The sequence below is a fragment of the Coregonus clupeaformis genome, unplaced genomic scaffold, assembly GCF_020615455.1.
Source record: "Coregonus clupeaformis isolate EN_2021a unplaced genomic scaffold, ASM2061545v1 scaf1340, whole genome shotgun sequence".
In the NCBI taxonomy this organism is placed as follows: Eukaryota; Metazoa; Chordata; class Actinopteri; order Salmoniformes; family Salmonidae; genus Coregonus; species Coregonus clupeaformis.
Window position 1 is genome coordinate 110,326 of NW_025534794.1, and position 16,755 is coordinate 127,080.

The window sequence follows — 16,755 nt, forward strand, 5'->3', positions numbered from 1 at the left end:
CATTGTTGCTATATATACATTGTTGTTTTATATACACAAGGTATTTAGAGAAAGAATGGAATCCGGTCAATCCTCCAATGCTGACGAATGAATTGTTCTTGTGCACAGATATTTGTTTTCCATTGAACTGGTAAAAATAGTCATTGCATGACCTAAAAAAGGAAACATTGAATTCCTGACAGGAAATGCTAAAAGTACTTTTTAGGATTTAGTCATTTGATCATTGTTTAGTGAACATATGTTGAACATTGTGACACATGTTGGGCCTAACAACAGCCTTGTGTAGATAATAGCTGTATTATATAGCTGTATTATATTAGACCATGGAAGTCTTGACCTCAACCTTGACCTCAGCTCCATGGATGGTCACAACCCTCCCCTGATTCCCCTTCAGAGTGAGCTCATCTCTGCTACAGTGTACACCAACCTCCTGGGTTACACCGTAAGTACTCTTGACACAGACTGCACTCCATTGGTCTGTGATGTGTGAGCCTCTTATGAAGTACTTCGCATGTGCCCCGTCTGATGCATCACTGGAGCCCTGCCGTCTTCATCTTCAAGTTCAACCCAGCAGCATTCAGGAGAGCCTGAAGCACTTTATTCCTCTCCTGGGCCTGTACTGACGAAGCGTCTCAGAGAATGACCACAGGCCCTGAAGCCTACATTAGTGGCTGACCCTGGCCGCAACCCATTCTCCAAGGGTGTCTGAGGGAGAGTTGGGATATGCAAAAAACACATTTCCAATTCACACATTTGTATAATACACACTTGTACATGTGTGAAACAGCACAAATATAAGCACCCACCTAACTATTGTATTATTTTTTATTATAGTGTTCTACTCTACTCTACTCTGCTCTACTCTGTTCTACTTTGTTCTGCTCTACTCTACTCTACTCTGCTCTACTCTGTTCTACTCTACTCTACTCTACACTACAATACACTACTCTACTCTACTCTACTCTGTTCTGCTCTGTTCTGATCTACTCTGCTTTACTGTACTCTGTTCTGCTCTGCTAAGCTATGCTCTGCTCTCCGGCTCTGTTTCCTCATTTTTGGCAACACCCTGTGACTCATATCCAGCTCCTAAAAGTTCAACATTGGATGAGTCCCAAATGGCCCATATGGTTCTGGTCAAAAGTAGTGCACTATATAGGGAATTGGGTGCCATTTGGGATGCAGTCATTGACGTTAGTTCAGTCAGTATGTGTCTTTAACTCCCCTGCTATATACGCAAGGCCTGCTGTTGCTTAACTTTGGCAAATGCTACTAATATGTCAAATACAGAACGATATACATTCAGTGGCCAGTTTATTAGGTACACCCATCTAGTACCGGATCGGACCCCCCCCTTTGCCTCCAGAACAGCCTGAATTCTTCGGGGCATGGAAACGTTGCTCAATTGGTATCAAGGGACCTAACCTGTGCCAGGAAAACATTCCCCACACCATTACACCACCGCCACCAGCCTGTACCGTTGACACCAGGCAGGATGGGGCCATGGACTCATGCTGCTTACGCCAAATCCTGACTCTGACATCAGCATGGCGGAACAGGAAACCGGGATTCGTCGGACCAGGTGATGTTTTTTTTCGATTTCTCAAATTGTCCAGTGTTGGTGATCGTGTGTCCACTGGAGCTGCTGCTTCCTGTTTGTAGCTGATTGGCGTGAAACCCGGTGTGGTCGTCTGCTGCAAAAGCCTGATGAGGACTGACGAGTTCTGCGTTCCGAGATGCTGTTCTGCACACCACTGTTGTACTGGGCCGTTATTTGTCTGTTTGTGGCCCGCCTGTTAGCTTGAACAATTCTTGCCATTCTCCTTCGACCTCTCTCATTAACGAGCTGTTTTCGCCTACAGGACAACCGTTGACTGGATGTTTTTTTGTTTGTCGCACCGTTCACGGTAAACCCTAGACACTGTCGTACGTGAAAAGCCCAGGAGGGCGGCCGTTTCTGAAATACTAGATCCGGCACCCCTGGCATCGACGATCATACCACACTCAAAGTCACTTAGTTCATTCGTTTTGCCCATTCTAAAGGTCAATCCAACAGTAACTGAATGTATTGATGCCTGTCTGCCTGCTTTATATAGCAAGCCACGGTCACGTGACTCACTGTCTGCAGGAGCGATTCATTTTCGTGAATGGGGTGGTGTACCTAATGAACTGGCCAGTGAGTGTATTCACATTAAATCCACATGATGAAAGTATTTATGCCCCAGACAACAACATAAATATAGAGATTTCATGTGGACCAACAAAATAATGATTTTTATCCTAAATGTTTCTCTTTAGCATTTATGTGGTGTTTTATTGAGTATAATTTGACCTCTGATAATTTTGTCGTGAGCAAACAGTATTATCAGTGACGCAAGACATTGCCTAGGCAGGGCACTGCAGGGCAGGGCAAACTAACCTGACTATCTGTAGTAGTGAAACACTGGCACAAACACACAGCACAAGCAAATCATAGTTCAGTCTGCTGCTAAATATATGATCCCAGAAAAAAATACTACAGCTTATGTGTCTTTATCGGATGTTATGTTATGTTATGTTATGTTATGTTATGTTATGTTATGTTATGTTATGTTATGTTATGTTATGGTATGGTATGGTATGGTATGGTATGGTATGGTATGGTCCTGTGTAGCTCAGTTGGTAGAGCATGGTGCTTGCAATGCCAGGGTTGTGGGTTCGATTCCCACGGGGACCAGTCTGAAAAAAAAATATATACACTGCTCAAAAAAATAAAGGGAACACTAAAATAACACATTCTAGATCTGAATGAATGAAATAATCGTATTAAATACTTCTTTCTTTACATAGTTGAATGTGCTGACAACAAAATCACACAAAAATTATCAATGGAAATCAAATGTATCAACCCATGGAGGTCTGGATTTGGAGTCACCCTCAAAATTAAAGTGGAAAACCACACTACAGGCTGATCCAACTTTGATGTAATGTCCTTAAAACAAGTCAAAATGAGGCTCAGTAGTGTGTGTGGCCTCCACGTGCCTGTATGACCTCCCTACAACGCCTGGGCATGCTCCCAATGAGTTGGCAGATGGTCTCCTGAGGGATCTCCTTCCAGACCTGGACTAAAGCATCCGCCAACTCCTGGACAGTCTGTTGGTGGATGGAGCGAGACATGATGTCCCAGATGTGCTCAATTGGATTCAGGTCTGGGGAACGGGCGGGCCAGTCCATAGCATCAATGCCTTCCTCTTGCAGGAACTGCTGACACACTCCAGCCACATGAGTCTAGCATTGTCTTGCATTAAGAGGAACCCAGGGCCAACCGCACCAGCATATGGTCTCACAAGGGGTCTGAGGATCTCATCTCGGTACCTAATGGCAGTCAGGCTACCTCTGGCGAGCACATGGAGGGCTGTGCGGCCCCCCAAAGAAATGTCACCCCACACCATGACTGACCCACCGCCAAACCGGTCATGCTGGAGGATGTTGCAGGCAGCAGAACGTTCTCCACGGCGTCTCCAGACTCTGTCACGTCTGTCACATGTGCTCAGTGTGAACCTGCTTTCATCTGTGAAGAGCACAGGGCACCAGTGGCGAATTTGCCAATCTTGGTGTTCTCTGGCAAATGCCAAACGTCCTGCACGGTGTTGGGCTGTAAGCACAACCCCACCTGTGGACGTCGGGCCCTCATACCACCCTCATGGAGTCTGTTTCTGACCGTTTGAGCAGACACATGCACATTTGTGGCCTGCTGGAGGTCATTTTGCAGGGCTCTGGCAGTGCTCCTCCTGTTCCTCCTTGCACAAAGGCGGAGGTAGCAGTCCTGCTGCTGGGTTGTTGCCCTCCTACGGCCTCCTCCACGTCTCCTGATGTACTGGCCTGTCTCCTGGTAGCGCCTCCATGCTCTGGACACTGCGCTGACAGACACAGCAAACCTTCTTGCCACAGCTCGTTTTGATGTGCCATCCTGGATGAGCTGCACTACCTGAGCCACTTGTGCGGGTTGTAGACTCCGTCTCATGCTACCACTAGAGTGAAAGCACCGTCAGCATTCAAAAGTGACCAAAACATCAGCCAGGAAGCATAGGAACTGAGAAGTGGTCTGTGGTCACCACCTGCAAAACCAGTCCTTTATTGGGGGTGTCTTGCTAATTGCCTATAATTTCCACCTGTTGTCTATTCCATTTGCACAACAGCATGTGAAATGTATTGTCAATCAGTGTTGCTTCCTAAGTGGACAGTTTGATTTCACAGAAGTGTGATTGACTTGGAGTTACATTGTGTTGTTTAAGTGTTCCCTTTATTTTTTTGAGCAGTGCATATAATAATTCAAATGTATGCACTCTACTGTAAGTTGCTCTGGATAAGAGCATCTGCTAAATGTAAAGATGTATGGTCTGTACAGTTACACTGTCATGTTTTTTTCCACAGCACATGCAACACACACGCACAAAATGGCACTATATAGTGAATAGGGTGTTATTTCCGAGGCAACCGTTGACAGACATTCTCTCTGATAAAGCAGACATTTTGGAACGGGGGGCTTTTTGGCTCCTGCAGCTGCAAGATGTGAATATAGAGGCATATCCAATCAGATTGCATTGCTGGATTCCAGAATGACTGTGTCTAAAATTCTTTCTGTCTTTCGCTCGTCATGACAACGCATTTGAGTAGTTGGTTTCACCAGGCTTCTGCTCCAGGTGTATCTATTCAAGCGAGACACTTGACATTTTATTTCACAAGTAATGCAATTCATTTCAATGCAACTTTATCCCACCAGGGGCAATTCCCACTGCACACCCTCATACCAGCATCCTGCTCCATTTTCCATTGTGAGTATTCATCACATCCAGATTGAATGTGGAGCTTAATAGTGCAACAGAGCGTGAGAAGAGAGGCATGCAGATAAGACAGGAGAGACACACAGCTGATCCTAGCATCCTGCACCCCGTTTCAGATCGACTGAGCATTAGACAGTAACAGTGCATCAGACCGTGAGAAGAGAGGCATGCCAATAGGAGAGACAGACACAAAGCTGCATCCAAGGATAGTCAGCCAGATGCTGAGAGAGGAGAGAACATTCCAGAGTCTCCACCAAAGCCACTACACTCTCTGCCAACCCGGACACACACACACACACACAAACACACACATGGATATCCACACACACTATGCAGTGTTTACCAGGGCAGAGTGCACCATGCTGCACCATACATGTATAGGGAAAGGTACCATGTGTTTCTGTTGACCAGGTCTTTTTCACATCCTGCCTAGGCCTCCTTTACTGGACTCTACTGGACTTCCTGTGGCATAGCCCTGCCAAATACAGAGAAGTCTGCGTGTCTGTCAGAAATGTGTGCAGCCTATCAGGAGCATTGATGGTCATGGTCTACCATCTGCTCTTATCCAGAGCGACTTACAGGAGCAATTAGGGTTAAGTGCCTTGCTTAAGGGCACATCGACAGATTTTTCACCTAGTCGGCTCTGGGATTAGAACCAGCGACCTTTCGGTTACTGGAACAACGCTCTTAACCACTAAGCTACCTGCCTCCCCGGTACTCTAACGCCTTGTCAGTGTCTGTGTGTGTATGTGTATGTGTGTCTGTATGTGTCTGTCTGTGGATGTGTGTACGTGTGTGTGTGTGTGTGTGTGTGTGTGTGTGTGTGTGTGTGTGTGTGTGTGTGTGTGTGTGTGTGTGTGTGTGTGTGTGTGTGAGAGAGTGACAGCTCAAAGGATCATAGATTAGCCTGATCTGATATCCACGTTAATGGTCGACTGTAGGTTGCTCTGTGGATCTGTGCACTGGTAAACAGCTTGCCAATAACTTAGAGCTATTTTCAAGAGACGCTCCAAACACGTTGTTTAATTTGCTGTGGCTGGCTGGGTCACATTGGATGGCAGATGACTGAGTCATATTCATTTGGCGCCAAACGGAAGAAAGCGGCGAGAACAAGGCGGGTCTAGCTACCACAACTTCTCCAATAAGACACATTTTCTTTTGTTTTCCCAGCGCAAAGTGTTTCGCTTTGGGGTGCACTAATGAATACAACCCTGGCTTGAACGTAAACACACTTCTGATGTGTCCTGTTCTCATTGGTTCTTCTCCAGTGAGGTCAGTGAGGTTGGTGTGACACACTAGAGTTGCAAAGATTCCTTCAAACTATCAACCACAGCTGGCTTTAGGAAACAGGACCTAATGGTAACTCTGACCTAGTGGTAACTCTGACCTAGTGGTAACTCTGACCTAATGGTAACTCTGACCCTGTGGTAACTCTGACCTAATGGTAACTCTGACCTAATGCTAACTCTGACCTAATGGTAACTCTGACCTAGTGGTAACTCTGACCTAGTGGTAACTCTGACCTAATGGTAACTCTGACCTAATGGTAACTCTGACCCTGTGGTAACTCTGACCCTGTGGTAACTCTGACCTAATGGTAACTCTGACCTAATGGTAACTCTGAACTAGTGGTAACTCTGACCTAATGGTAACTCTGAACTAGTGGTAACTCTGACCCTGTGGTAACTCTGAACTAATGGTAACTCTGACCCTGTGATAACTCAGACCCTGTGGTAAATCTGACCTAGTGGTAACTCTGACCCTGTGGTAACTCTGACCTAGTGGTAACTCTGACCCTGTGGTAACTCTGACCTAATGGTAACTCTGACCCTGTGGTAACTCTGACCTAGTGGTAACTCTGACCCTGTGGTAACTCTGACCTAATGGTAACTCTGACCCTGTGGTAACTCTGACCTAATGGTAACTCTGACCCTGTGGTAACTCTGACCTAGTGGTAACTCTGACCCTGTGGTAACTCTGACCTAATGGTAACTCTGACCCTGTGGTAACTCTGACCTAATGGTAACTCTGACCTAGTGGTAACTCTGACCCTGTGGTAACTCTGACCTAGTGGTAACTCTGACCCTGTGGTAACTCTGACCTAATGGTAACTCTGACCTAATGGTAACTCTGACCTAATGGTAACTCTGACCCTGTGGAAACTCTGACCCTGTGGAAACTCTGACCCTGTGGTAACTCTGACCTAGTGGTAACTCTGACCTAATGGTAACTCTGACCTAATGGTAACTCTAACCTAATGGTAACTCTGACCTAGTGGTAACTCTGACCTAATGGTAACTCTGACCTAATGGTAACTCTGACCTAATGGTAACTCTGACCTAGTGGTAACTCTGACCTAGTGGTAACTCTGACCTAATGGTAACTCTGACCTAATGGTAACTCTGACCTAATGGTAACTCTGACCTAATGGTAACTCTGACCCTGTGGTAACTCTGACCTAATGGTAACTCTGACCCTGTGGTATCTCTGACCTAGTGGTAACTCTGACCTAATGGTAACTCTGACCCATTGGTAACTGAATGGCAACTGTGGTAACTCTGACGTAGTGGTAACTCTGACGTAGTGGTAACTCTGACCTAATGGTAACTCTGACCTAATGGTAACTCTGACCCTGTGGTATCTCTGACCTAGTGGTAACTCTGACCTAATGGTAACTCTGACCTAATGGTAACTCTGACCTAATGGTAACTCTGACCCTATGGTAACTCTGACCTAATGGTAACTCTGACCTAGTGGTAACTCTGACCTAGTGGTAACTCTGACCTAATGGTAACTCTGACCTAATGGTAACTCTGACCTAATGGTAACTCTGACCTAGTGGTAACTCTGACCTAGTGGTAACTCTGACCTAGTGGTAACTCTGACATAATGGTAACTCTGACCTAATGGTAACTCTGACCCAGTGGTAACTCTGACCCTGTGGTAACTCTGACCTAATGGTAACTCTGACCCTGTGGTAACTCTGACCTAATGGTAACTCTGACCCTGTGGTATCTCTGACCTAGTGGTAACTCTGACCCTATGGTAACTCATGCTGCTTACGCCAAATCCTGACTCTGACATCAGCATGGCGGAACAGGAAACCGGGATTCGTCGGACCAGGTGATGTTTTTTTTCGATTTCTCAAATTGTCCAGTGTTGGTGATCGTGTGTCCACTGGAGCTGCTGCTTCCTGTTTGTAGCTGATTGGCGTGAAACCCGGTGTGGTCGTCTGCTGCAAAAGCCTGATGAGGACTGACGAGTTCTGCGTTCCGAGATGCTGTTCTGCACACCACTGTTGTACTGGGCCGTTATTTGTCTGTTTGTGGCCCGCCTGTTAGCTTGAACAATTCTTGCCATTCTCCTTCGACCTCTCTCATTAACGAGCTGTTTTCGCCTACAGGACAACCGTTGACTGGATGTTTTTTTGTTTGTCGCACCGTTCACGGTAAACCCTAGACACTGTCGATGCGTGAAAAGCCCAGGAGGCGGCCGTTTCTGAAATACTAGATCCGGCACCCCTGGCATCGGCGATCATACCACACTCAAAGTCACTTAGTTCATTCGTTTTGCCCATTCTAAAGGTCAATCCAACAGTAACTGAATGTATTGATGCCTGTCTGCCTGCTTTATATAGCAAGCCACGGTCACGTGACTCACTGTCTGCAGGAGCGATTCATTTTCGTGAATGGGGTGGTGTACCTAATGAACTGGCCAGTGAGTGTATTCACATTAAATCCACATGATGAAAGTAACTCTGACCCTATGGTAACTCTGACCTAATGGTAACTCTGACCCATTGGTAACTCTGACCTAATGGTAACTCTGACCTAATGGTAACTCTGACCTAGTGGTAACTCTGACCTAGTGGTAACTCTGACCTAATGGTAACTCTGACCCATTGGTAACTCTGACCTAATGGTAACTCTGACCTAATGGTAACTCTGACCTAATGGTAACTCTGACCTAGTGGTAACTCTGACCTAGTGGTAACTCTGACCTAATGGTAACTCTGACCTAGTGGTAACTCTGACCCAGTGGTAACTCTGACCTAGTGGTAACTCTGACCTAGTGGTAACTCTGACCTAATGGTAACTCTGACCCATTGGTAACTCTGACCTAATGGTAACTCTGACCCAGTGGTAACTCTGACCTAGTGGTAACTCTGACCTAATGGTAACTCTGACCTAATGGTAACTCTGACCCTGTGGTAACTCTGACCTAGTGGTAACTCTGACCTAGTGGTAACTCTGACCTAATGGTAACTCTGACCTAATGGTAACTCTGACCTAATGGTAACTCTGACCCTGTGGTAACTCTGACCTAGTGGTAACTCTGACCTAGTGGTAACTCTGACCTAATGGTAACTCTGACCTAGTGGTAACTCTGACCCTGTGGTAACTCTGACCTAGTGGTAACTCTGACCTAGTGGTAACTCGGACCTAGTGGTAACTCTGACCTAGTGGTAACTCTGACCTAGTGGTAACTCTGACCCTAGTGGTAACTCTGACCTAATGGTAACTCTGACCTAATGGTAACTCTGACCTAGTGGTAACTCTGACCTAATGGTAACTCTGACCTAGTGGTAACTCTGACCCTGTGGTAACTCTGACCCTGTGGTAACTCTGACCCTGTGGTAACTCTGACCTAATGGTAACTCTGACCTAATGGTAACTCTGAACTAATGGTAACTCTGAACTAATGGTAACTCTGACCCTGTGGAAACTCTGACCCTGTGGAAACTCTGACCCTGTGGAAACTCTGACCCTGTGGAAACTCTGACCCTGTGGAAACTCTGACCTAATGGTAACTCTGACCTAATGGTAACTCTGACCTAGTGGTAACTCTGACCCTGTGGTAACTCTGACCCTGTGGTAACTCTGACCTAATGGTAACTCTGACCTAATGGTAACTCTGACCCTGTGGTAACTCTGACCTAGTGGTAACTCTGACCTAGTGGTAACTCTAACCTAGTGGTAACTCTGACCTAATGGTAACTCTGACCTAATGGTAACTCTGACCTAATGGTAACTCTGACCTAGTGGTAACTGACCTAGTGGTAGCTCTGACCCTGTGGTAACTCTGACGTAGTGGTAACTCTGACGTAGTGGTAACTCTGACCTAATGGTAACTCTGACCTAATGGTAACTCTGACCTAATGGTAACTCTGACCTAATGGTAACTCTGACCCTGTGGTAACTCTGACCCTGTGGTAACTCTGACCTAGTGGTAACTCTGACCTAATGGTAACTCTGACCCTGTGGTAACTCTGACCTAATGGTAACTCTGACCCTGTGGTAACTCTGACCTAATGGTAACTCTGACCCTGTGGTAACTCTGACCCTAGTGGTAACTCTGACCTAGTGGTAACTCTGACCCTGTGGTAACTCTGACCTAATGGTAACTCTGACCCTGTGGTAACTCTGACCCTGTGGTATCTCTGACCTATTGGTAACTCTGACCTAATGGTAACTCTGACCCTGTGGTAACTCTGACCTAATGGTAACTCTGACCTAGTGGTAACTCTGACCTAGTGGTAACTCTGACCTAATGGTAACTCTGACCTAGTGGTAACTCTGACCTAGTGGTAACTCTGACCTAATGGTAACTCTGACCTAATGGTAACTCTGACCCTGTGGTATCTCTGACCCTGTGGTAACTCTGACCTAATGGTAACTCTGACCTAGTGGTAACTCTGACCCTGTGGTATCTCTGACCTATTGGTAACTCTGACCTAATGGTAACTGACCCTGTGGTAACTCTGACCCTGTGGTATCTCTGACCTATTGGTAACTCTGACCTAATGGTAACTCTGACCTAGTGGTAACTCTGACCCTGTGGTTACTCTGACCCTGTGGTAACTCTGACCCTGTGGAAACTCTGACCCTGTGGTAACTCTGACCTAGTGGTAACTCTGACCCTGTGGTAACTCTAACCTAGTGGTAACTCTGACCTAGTGGTAACTCTGACCTAATGGTAACTCTGACCTTGTGGTAACTCTGACCTAGTGGTAACTCTGACCCTGTGGTAACTCTGACCCTGGGTTAAGTCTGACCCTGTGGTAACTCTGACCCTGGGTTAAGTCTGACCCTGTGGTAACTCTGACCCTGGGTTAAGTCTGACCCTGTGGTAACTCTGACCTAATGGTAACTCTGACCTAGTGGTAACTCTGACCCTGTGGTAACTCTGACCTAATGGTAACTCTGACCCTGTGGTAACTCTGACCTAATGGTAACTCTGACCCTGTGGTAACTCTGACCTAATGGTAACTCTGACCTAATGGTAACTCTGACCTAGTGGTAACTCTGACCCTGTGGTATCTCTGACCTAATGGTAACTCTGACCTAATGGTAACTCTGACCTAATGGTAACTCTGACCCTGTGGTAACTCTGACCTAATGGTAACTCTGACCTAATGGTAACTCTGACCTAATGGTAACTCTGACCTAGTGGTAACTCTGACCCTGTGGTAACTCTGACCTAATGGTAACTCTGACCTAATGGTAACTCTGACCTAGTGGTAACTCTGACCTAGTGGTAACTCTGACCTAATGGTAACTCTGACCTAATGGTAACTCTGACCTAATGGTAACTCTGACCTAATGGTAACTCTGACCCTGTGGTAACTCTGACCTAGTGGTAACTCTGACCCTGGGTTAACTCTGACCCTGTGGTAACTCTGACCCTGGGTTAACTCTGACCCTGTGGTAACTCTGACCTAATGGTAACTCTGACCTAGTGGTAACTCTGTCCTAGTGGTAACTCTAACCTAGTGGTAACTCTGACGTAGTGGTATCTCTGACCTAATGGTAACTCTGACCTAATGGTAACTCTGACCCTGTGGTAACTCTGACCCTGTGGTAACTCTGACCTAGTGGTAACTCTGACCCTGTGGTAACTCTGACCCTGTGGTAACTCTGACCCTGTGAGTCAGTAGCAGCAGGCTACAGTCAGTCCTGATCAGGCCAACCCAACTCGGGAGTCATGACGCAAACAGTATGGGGAAAGCTGGTGTGGCTGACATGAGAGCTGGCTGTGTGTGTGTGTTAGTGTGTGTCTTAACCATTATACGTCAGCAGTCACCTCACCCAAAAAGCAAGGGAGGGGCATTCATACTTACAAAGAAAATTAAACTGCAATTACCTGTAAACAACAAGTTTGACATGTTCCATGACATAAGCGATATAGAGGTAACAGTGTACTATTCTTAAAATGATTTATTAGTGGGTTATAAAAGGTGCAGCCATATCTCTAATGACCTCCGAGTACTACAAAGACTCTATGACAGCCTTGGCTACATACTCTATGTTCCCTCCATGGCACTGACTTTGGACGAGTTCATTGGACAGGACAGAATAGGCCTTTATCAAACATGTACAAATTCAAACAACTGCTCTAATTTACTCAAACACACTTTAATATCAACGTGGCAAGATAGTAATCAGACCACTTTCCCTGGGTGCTGATAGAGGTATGGCTTGCGTCTCAAATGGCACCCTATTCCCATATGGGCCCTTGTCAAAAGTAGTGCACTATATAGGGAATAGGGTGCCATTTTTGGGATGCAGCCATAGTCAGCACTTTCTGCAGTGTGATAGTGTTATTTGCCAGTCCAGTGTGGGAAATTGCTGTTTGCTCTCCACACGTTAGTATGATGTTTGCTCAGGAAGTCTCGGCAATCTCTCGGAGGATACACTCACAGTGTAGCTGACACACGCACGCATGCAGGCTAGCACGCACGGCAAACATTCTTTACTGGGGTAAAATGCTGATAGACCAGAAAAATACCTGTTGAAAGTTCATCATACAAGGTACAGTGTATACATGTACAGTTCTGTAGATAGTAGATAGCGTCAGTTATGTAGATAGTAGATAGCATCAGTTATGTAGATAGTAGATAGCATCAGTTCTGTAGATAGTAGATAGCGTCAGTTATGTAGATAGTAAATAGCATCAGTTCTGTAGATAGTAGATAGCATCAGTTCTGTAGATCCTCTGTAGCTCAGCTGGTAGAGCACGGCGCTTGTAACGCCAAGGTAGTGGGTTCGATCCCCGGGACCACCCATACACAAAACATTTATGCACGCACGACTGTAAGTCGCTTTGGATAAAAGCGTCTGCTAAATGGCATATTATTATTATTATAGATAGTAGATAGCATCAGTTCTGTAGATAGTAGATAGCATCAATTCTGTAGATAGTAAATAGCATCAATTCTGTAGATAGTAGATAGCATCAGTTCTGTAGATAGTAGATAGCATCAATTCTGTAGATAGTAAATAGCATCAGTTCTGTAGATAGTAGATAGCATCAGTTCTGTAGATAGCAGATAGCATCAGTTCTGTAGATAGTAGATAGCATCAGTTCTGTAGATAGTAGATAGCATCAGTTCTGTAGATAGTAGATAGCATCAGTTCTGTAGATAGTAGATAGCATCAGTTCTGTAGATAGCATCAGTTATGTAGATAGCATCAGTTGTAGATAGTAGATAGCATCAGTTCTGTAGATAGCATCAGTTATGTAGATAGTAGATAGCATCAGTTCTGTACATAGCATCAGCCAAACCATATTTTTACTGAACCCTAACAAGAAAAGAGCTTGGCCAGTGCAGGGCTGTAGGCCCATTGGTTTGTTTAGTAGTGGTTGCTAAGCAGCTCACCAAGCAGGATATGTACAGTCACAGTGTGGGTTTTGGTGGTGAAAAGTCCCTGAGGCACACTGGCATTTTCTTTCAACTCAACTACAGTACACTACACCAGACTGAACCCTAACCCTCCAGTATAATATACCAGACTGAACCCTAACCCTCCAGTATAATACACCAGACTGATCCCTAACCCTCCAGTATAATACACCAGACTGAACCCTAACCCTCCAGTATAATACACCAGACTGAACCCTAACCCTCCAGTACACTACACCAGACTGAACCCTAACCCTCCAGTATAATACACCAGACTGAACCCTAACCCTCCAGTATAATACACCAGACTGAACCCTCCAGTATAATACACCAGACTGAACCCTAACCCTCCAGTACACTACACCAGACTGAACCCTAACCCTCCAGTATAATACACCAGACTGAACCCTAACCCTCCAGTATAATACACCAGACTGAACCCTAACCCTCCAGTATAATACACCAGACTGAACCCTAACCCTCCAGTATAATACACCAGACTGAACCCTAACCCTCCAGTATAATACACCAGACTGAACCCTAACCTCCAGTAAGTCAGACTGACCCTAACCTCAGTACAATACACCAGACTGAACCCTAACCCTCCAGTACACTACACCAGACTGAACCCTAACCCTCCAGTATAATACACCAGACTGAACCCTAACCCTCCAGTATAATACACCAGACTGAACCCTAACCCTCCAGTATAATACACCAGACTGATCCCTAACCCTCCAGTATAATACACCAGACTGAGGGACATTTTTGTCTACAAATTATAATACAAGTAATAAAGGCCTAGTGCACTAATCTGGTGGATTTATTTAAAAATATATATTTATACTTTTTTTAATTGATCAGGGGGTACTGCAGCACCGTCAGCACCCGTACTTCCTGTGGCTATGGTTCTAAGATAGGCAAGTTAACTCTCACAGCTGAGTAAAGTTGCAGTCAACATAAGATTATTTTACAGTCCAAGGCAAGGGAAAATAGCCCCTGGCAACCATTCCACTGATACGCTCACACGACACTCCCAAATATCCCGTATCAAATCAGCACTGCCGATTGTAATATTACTGTGAGCAGGGGAACTCTGAACAGGCACGTGGTCCCAAATAATCCTTTAGGACCAATAGCATAGTGGTAACGCTCTGAGAGAAAGTACTGTAGATGTAATTACATAGGAGTGTTGAGGTAATTATGGAGTCTATTCATGCAATGGTCACATTCTGCAGAATGACCATTCCCTGCATTTTCGACACACAACATCACAACTGACATAGCCTGTTGTGGGATGAAAGGCAGCAAAGGAATAAGTTAAAGAACACTCTTCCAGGTGTTACAGTAGGTTTTTGGTGAGGTCTACTCAGCCAGGTCGTTCAAGATTGATGTTGGGAAATGCCCTCAAAACCGGCCACTAGGGGCAACAGTGAGCGCTTTTACCATCTAGTAGACTTGGGTTTATTTTTTTTTTTTTTGTCATTTAGCAGACGCTCTTATCCAGAGCGACTTACAGTTAGTGAATACATTTTTTTATTTTTATACTGGCCGCCCGTGGGAATCGAACCCACAACCCTGGCGTTGCAAACGCCATGCTCTATCAACTGAGCTACATCCCTGCCGGCCATTCCCTCCCCTACCCTGGTTTTGTGAGGGTGTTGTGGAAGGGGGTGATCCCATGACTCTGGATCCGAAAGATGGGTGTTCAATCCCAGTAAAAAAAAAAACAGTATCTAAATAAGTAATTCACAGTTGGAATCCATTAGAAATACTTTCAATTATCAATCCTATGACTCTGGATCATGACTGTGAAACAGATTTTTATCCCAAACTTTAACCCTTACCGTAACCATTTGGAATGAGTGCCTAATCTTTAACTTCGAAATTTGACGTTTGGAGAACGTCTAATTTTACAAAGAGAGAGCTTGTTGGGTCTACTCTCCCCTATCCGCTTCAGGATGCAGACTGCACCACCTGCTGGTGTGACGGTGCAATGGTCCCGGTAACAGTTGATCACTTCAATAGTAATAGTATCATCAGAATTATGATATCACACAAGGTTCATTAATAAGAGACTAACACAATGAGGATTTTGGAAAGTAGTACTTATTTAATGTCATTATTGCAAATGTGAAAAAAAATAGATGCTCCGTAAGAAAAAAACCCAGTTGGAATCCATTAGAAATACACTCAATTATCAAAAACACCACTTTATAAACACAGCTCTCTCTGGGCATGGAAATTATTGTTAAGTATTTACCACCATAGTGCACGTTTAGGCCTGGTCCCAGATCCAACTCCTAACAGACTGGCGCCCAGGCTAACAGACTGGCGCCCAGGCTAACAGACTGGCGCCCAGGCTAACAGACTGGCGCCCAGGCTAGTTTAGCAATATAAAAAAGGTTCCGTCAGTAACAAAAAGCAATATGAGAAATATAAGCGACCCTAAAATGTAATTCTTCAAAGAAATCCTGCACCAGCAGTAATAAGCAAGGGGATGGGAGGATGGATGGATGGATGGGAGGATGGGAGGATGGATGGATGGATGGGAGGATGGATGGGAGGATGGATGGATGGACGGGAGGATGGATGGATGGGAGGATGGATGGATGGATGGGATGGATGGATGGATGGATGGGAGGATGGATGGATGGATGGGAGGATGGATGGATGGGAGGATGGATGGATGGATGGATGGATGGGAGGATGGATGGATGGATGGATGGGGAGGATGGATGGATGGGAGGATGGATGGATGGATGGATGGATGGGAGGATGGATGGATAGGTTAGGTTAGTGTTGCTCAGTACATCTCCCTAAGAGCAGGTGCAGTAGCCACACTCGTAAACACAGCAGGATATCAATGAAGTGCACAGGAAGCCACACTGGTAAACACTGCAGGATATCAATGCAGTGCACAGGAAGCCAACTCTCCCTGCATCCTAATTATCTAAGTGTCCTCCCCACACAATTAAAAGCGTTGGATAATTGGTGTAAGCACGGGAGTACCCCCCATTTTTCTTAAACTAGTCAGTCTCTTTAAAATCCATGAAGGGAAGTGATCAAGTGCACACTTAGGGCAGAATGTTAAAGAATCGGGACATAGACAACAGCTACAAGCAGACGCTGAAGGACACATCAGTCACACTCCTCTGAATAAGTGCTGGGGCCAGAGTTCCTCTCCAGTAGCCATTAGCCTAAACTTGTCAAAATCAATTTGAGTCTTAAGACAAAAATATGATTTTTGGC